This window comes from Urocitellus parryii, chromosome 3 (assembly GCF_045843805.1).
Source record: "Urocitellus parryii isolate mUroPar1 chromosome 3, mUroPar1.hap1, whole genome shotgun sequence".
Classification (NCBI taxonomy): domain Eukaryota; kingdom Metazoa; phylum Chordata; class Mammalia; order Rodentia; family Sciuridae; genus Urocitellus; species Urocitellus parryii.
Window position 1 is genome coordinate 176,117,079 of NC_135533.1, and position 6,595 is coordinate 176,123,673.

Here is a 6,595-nt window from a genome sequence, read left to right on the forward strand (position 1 = left end):
GTTAAAGTTGTTCTTGAATATTTCCTTAGGATTTTGCCCTGTGGAAGGCCACTATGCTAGCACCCCACCCTTCTTTAGAGGTCACAGTCATTTTGCCACAACATTGGACTGGATCACTACTTCAGCAGGTAAACTACCTAGCCTGTGTTTGGGGGCTGTCATGAGCAATAGGATCACATTCAGTGCACCAAGATAATTTATTATGAGAGGCACATGGAACCCCAATCCCAAACTCATGAAATAAACTGGTGAGTAGAAATGACCTTGCTGTTTAAATAGTTGCTCATGTGCATGGAGCATATGATAGAGAAGCAGTTCAGAGCTTGTGCGCTGGAAACAGACTTAATTTGAAAGCCTGCTCCATCACTAATTAGCTAGTGTTGTGACCTTAACCTTGGGCAACAACCTCTTTCCCCTCCCCATTTTTTTTTTCTTTTTTTAGCTGTACTGGAGATTGAACCCAGAGCCCACACACATGCTAGGCAAGTGCTCTACCACTGAGCTATACCCAGTTTACAACATAACCTCTGGGCTCAAGTTCTCATTGTGAAAAGGGGCTAATAATGGCACCAACCTCACAGAGGTTATGTGAGAATTAAGTGAGTAAATACAGCTAAAGCTCATATGTCTGGCCCGTGATAAGTGCCTTGGAAGGCTCAGCTGTTCCTATTGTTGTTATTCCATAGTTGTACTTACTCCTGTTAAATGTGCATATGATTCTTCTACTCCTGGGGGCCTTCAATCAATGTTTGTTGAATTAATAAATAAATTATAACACTTAAAGTACTTTATTTAAATATCTGATTAATATTCAACCAGTAGTGGTTCCTAACACTGTCACTTTAGTATTTTTTTTTTTAATATTTATTTTCTAGTTCTCGGCAGACACAACATCTTTGTTGGTATGTGGTGCTGAGGATCGAACCCGGGCCGCACGCATGCCAGACGGGCGCGCTACCGCCTGAGCCACATCCCTAGCCCTGTCACTTTAGTATTGTTGAACTTTAATTATTCTGTCTTATATTAAGGAATGCACGAGAGATGGGGAGGAAGTACTCGATATTTAAAGGAAAACAGAATCCAATTCTTACCAATGTAAATATTCATCACAGGGTGGTCTGTGTCAATATTAGGAGTTTAAACCATTTAACCCCTCTACATCTTGGTCAAACACAAAAGGTTAGACTAAGAGTGCTTTACAAGTGGCTTCCCTGAGGTGTTAATAGGTGTTCTTAGATAAATTTAGGAAACCTAGGGGTCAAGTTAAATGGATTACTACTGTCTCCTTTTTCCTGGCTACATTTCTCAGACTGCTTCAGGTGAATTTGCATTGCAAATCTCTGGAAGAGTGAATAGAATGAGTATTCTCCAGGCTTGTTTGATGACAGAATCTTCCTCTACCTCCAGTTTCTGTGGAACATCCTGCAGCTCCTTTGTCCTATCCTGGGGGCCTTTGAGGTCCCTCATCCATCCGACTTTATGAATCTCTAGATGTCTAGTGATCAGTGGAATTTTCTCTTACCATATATAGTTCAAATCCCCAAATGGGTGATTTGTAAATGTCCATGCGGGAACTGTTCTCATCTTTGCCCATATGTTAGAATTATTGGGAGAAAAATTTTAAAAAATACTGATGTTCAGGCTGCATTTCCAGATATTCTGATTTAATTGATCTGGATGCTGCCTGAGCATGAGAGTTTTAAAAACTCTCCAAGTGATTCTAACATGCACCCATGGCTGAGAACCACTGACCTAGAGGAAGGAATCCCAGACTGGGACACATGATAACCAGGGTCAGAAATGTACAGGAATATAGAGTTTATATCAGAAACTAAAAGGGCTGGTGATGCAAACCTCAGAGAAATGTGGGAGTGAGCTGTGTTGAGAGAAGGGATGAGACTGCCTAAGTGGCTACAGAAGATAGTGCACTGGAGACAGACTTCATTTAAAGGATGGAGATGCATATAAATGTGTCCTGAGGACCCAAATGCAAAAGGACACACTCCCTTCAAAACCAAAAATAAACACAAAAGAAAACAAAACAGAGAAAGAACCTTAACCTGGATTGTTGGACGTGGACCACATTAGCCACATGAGCCACCACTTTTCTTTCATGTTGGGAGTCACACTCAGGAGATATCCCTTAGGCAGAACTCCAGTTTTAGGAGAAAGTCTTTGAATTTATCCAGATTGCCTTTCTCTTGAGATATCTTTGTTTTGGGTTTGCCTCAGCTAATGCCATCTGTGCCCTGTTTCTTTCCACAATAGCCAGGTTGATAGGCTGTGAAATAATCTCTCATAGGTCATGGAGTGCTTTCTACTGGGCCTCCACTTGACCCAATGGATAAGGGAGAAAGCCAGAAGCAAATGTGCTTTTCAGGTGTCACTCAGCTGCAGGATGAGCCCAGTGGAAGATGACCAAATATTCAAACCAGTATCAGAAGAGAACAGCAGCTCAAATCCCATCCAGATGGGCATTGTTCCAAGAGGGTACATCCTGAGGGGAACAAGATGGCCCCCAGATGTTTCTAAGCCAAGGAGGATAAATCTATGCAAACTGCCCTTCATGCTCACCCTGGCATACAGGGCAGATATGACTCATTGATCATGGTGCAACTTTACAATGAACATGGGCATGCTTCTCAATACAGAGCTCCAAACAACTAACACCCAGGTATCAGAGTTAAGTTTCAGTGACCAACCCACTTCTAGGCTGTATTGAGGCTCAGAGTGATGTGGGTGGCAGCACTGTGATAGACAACAAAGTCCTATCTATTTATTTACTTATCTGTCAATCATTCTGATATTGGAAAGACAGAAATCTTTGCTTAGCACTACGGTGGGCATTGAGAATACAAGAGTGAATAAAAGACATGATTTTTAAAAATCAGTCAAACAAACCCAAATAAACATATAAATATAAGCTGTAGTGAATGCTACTGAGAGTTTAGGGGTTAATGGTTAACCTTTAAATGGTTCTCCCTATCCCAACTCCTACCTTGGTTTAGAAACAGCTAAGAGGCACAGTGGTCAGGGAGAAAGTGATATAATATCACCTTCATTATTGATAAGAATATGGCTTAGGTTTGGCCAGCTGATCTTGTTAACGTGCCACTCATTAATTGGTCTTAACACTCCTCTCCCCACAACCCCCAGGCCACAGGGGCTAGCCTGTGCCATCAGCTTGGTTTGTAGTGTAGAAAATTACTGACCATCAACTTCTTCAGGTGGGAAGGACCAGGCAAGCATTCTTAGTTCCTTCTCCAATCACCAATAGGAGGAGTGGTTGCTTCTCCACAAGGGTGGGGGCAAGAAGTCAGGAATATTATACCAGTGCAGGATCTACACCCAGCAAGTAAAGAGTGTAATGAGGGGTAATAGACTCTGTTTAGACACAGGATGTTAGGAAGTCTCCTTTGAGTGAGAGAGTACGACTCCAGAAACCAACCAGCTTAACCTTCTGGATTAGATCCAGCAGGATTTGATGTTAAAAGTTGTTTTTTTCCTGAATTATGCCATTGCATAATATTGAACAGTTTAGGCTGGAGAATGAAGTGATCAGCTTTGCATTCTCAAAAACACTATGCTAGCTGTGAGAACTGGAGGAAGACAAGAGATAGAATTTCCAGCATTAGAAAAAAAAATCAGTTAATAAATAAACAATAAAGAAATCAGATTGCTGCTGCCTCTGATTCCGCAGCTGCCAGCCTGAGATCGCCTGGAGGTCTTCTTTCTGGGTGCTGCTGTCACAGAAGAAACTGCTGCCCTGGATGCAGCTGACACTGCTGCTGACCCCCCGGAGATTGCCTGGTGATGCTGCCCCCACAGCTGCAGTTGCATCTGCTACCGCTGACCCGCTGCCTGCTGCCAACAACCACTGCCACTACTGCAGCCACCACATCTAGAGGACTGCTTCGGAGGAGATTCCAGATTTGGGTGCACATGGCTGCACCCATTTTGGAACACTAGCCAGGGCCTGGGACCTGGGTGCCAGCAGGTTTACCACCAGAAGAGCCTCTGTCTGAGGACTGCAGCTGGGACCTGCAGATTCATTATTGGGGTGCCTGCAAGTTTGGAGGAGCTTGGGGATGTTCCTGCTGAGAGTGCTGGTGGCCCTTGTCTTGCTGCTGCATCTCAGGATTGCTCCTTTGCATGAGTGTATCCCTAGTGGTCTCTACAAGTAGGAGCAGAATTGAGATCTTGGGACTACAGCCTGGTGGAGCCTAAGGTATCTGAAGCCCAGATCGGTGGGATAGAAACTGGGTTTGCGAGGGCTGATCTGGGTTTGGTGATGGCAAGAGATGTTAGAGACAGGAATGAGAAATTGTTGAACACTGACAGAGAAAGCTCAACTTTCCAGCAAGATTTATTTTATTTTATTTTTTGATATACTAATCTCTCTACCATATTTGGAACAGGGTGTTGTTTATGCATCAGTGTGTGGAGGACAATGATATATGAATGGTGTTTTGAATTTTTGTTGTATTCTTATGTCTTTGATTTTTTCTCTTTGTATTCTTCCTCTCTCTTGTCTATTTTCTTGGATTTTCTTTCCAACTTTTCTCCAACCAACAGCCAACCTCTGTCGGATCCTCTTCCACTCTTCCTGTGAATTTTTGCTTCTAGCTTCTCTCTTCCTCCCTCACAAATACTGCATACTACACTACCTCTGTTATCTCATCCACCATTGGAAGTTGTAAATCGTTTTAACAAATATTCTGTTTGTACTATAGATAGTTATTAAACTCATCATTTTGGTTAAATGTGAGAAAGCAGTAGATGCCTTAGTGGGAGTTATTAGGTTTAAGGCTATATGTTGTATTCATTGGGTGCTGTTGATATTGATCTCACCAGTACAGGCCAAGCACTGGAAACCTACAGGGACACTAGAAGTCTACAGGTAGAATTTATCTGTCTTAGATCCATATTTTCAGATAGGAAAACAAACTAACAACATGAAAAAACAAGGGAATAAAACTCCCTAAACAAAACAAGATGCTTCAACAATAGAAGCCACTGATAACACAGTAGAAGAAATGTCCAAGAAGAAGTTCAGATTGTATGTAGTTAAATTGATATGTGAAGAAAGGCTAGTATAAGGAGTGAAATCAAAGAAAAAATACAGGAAGTGAAAGACCACTTCAATAAAGAGTTAGGATTATGAAAAAAAAGCAGAAATCCTCAAAATGAAGGATCAGTAAACCAAATTATAAATTCAATAGAAAGTATCACCAACAGATAGACCACTTGGAATACAGAACCTCAGACAATGAAGACAAAATATGTAGTTTTGAAAGTAGAGTTGAACATGTGGAGAAGATGGTAAGAAACCATGAACAGAACATCTAAGAATTATGGGATAACATGAAAAGACCAAATTTAAAACTTATTGGAATAGATGAAGGAGCAGAGATACAAACCAAAGGAATGCATGATCTTTTCAATGATACAATAGCAGAAAATTTCCCAAACCTAAAGAATGGAATGAAAATCAAATATAAGAGGTTTATAGGACCCCAAATGTACAAAATTACAGCAGATGTACAAAATTACATTAAGACACATTATAATGAGAATGACTAACACAGAGAATAAAGATAAAATCTTAAAATCTGTGAGAGAAAAAGATCAAATTATGTATAGGGAGAAACCAATTTGGATCTCAACTGATTTCTCAACCCAGACCCTCAAAGCTAGGAGGTCGTGGAATAATATATTTCAGACTCTGAAAGAAAATGGATACCAACAAAGAATTTTTTATCCAGCAAAATTAAGTTTCAGGTTTGAAGATGAAACATTCCATGATAAACAAAATTTTAAAAAATTTACAACTAGAAAGGCTACACTACAGAGCATTCTCAACAAAATATTCCATGAGGATGAAATGAAAAAAAAAGTGAAAACTAGGAAAGTAAGGATCTATACTAAAGGGACATTCAACCAAATGAGAAACTAAGACAAATCAAATAAATCAAAATGACAGGGAATACAAATCATATCTCAATAATAACCTTGAATGTTAATAACCTAAACTCATCAGTCAAAAGACATAGACTGGTAGATTGGATTAAAAAGCAAGACCCAACAATATGCTCTCTTCAAGAGACTCAGCTCATGGGCAAAGACATCCACAGGCTGAAAGTGAAAGGATGGGAAAAAACTTATTACTCTTATGGATTGTGTAAACAAGCAGGGGTTTCCAATCTCATTTCAGATAGAGTAGACATCAAACCAAAGTTAATCAGAAGAGAGAAAGAAGGACATTTCATACTTCTCAAGGAGAATATATATAAGCAGGACATAACAATTATAAATATTTATGCCCCAAACAATGGAGCATCTATGTACATCAAACAAACCCTTCTCAATTTCAAGAGTCAAATAGACCACAATACAATAATACTGGGTGACTTTAACACATCTCTCTCACTATTGGTCAGATCTTCCAAACAAAAACTAAATAAAGAAACTATAGAACTAAATAATACAATCAATAATTTAGACTTAACAGACATATATAGAATATTGCATCCATCAACGAGCAAATATACTTTCTGCTCAGTAGCACATGGCTCCTTCTCTAAAATAGACCATA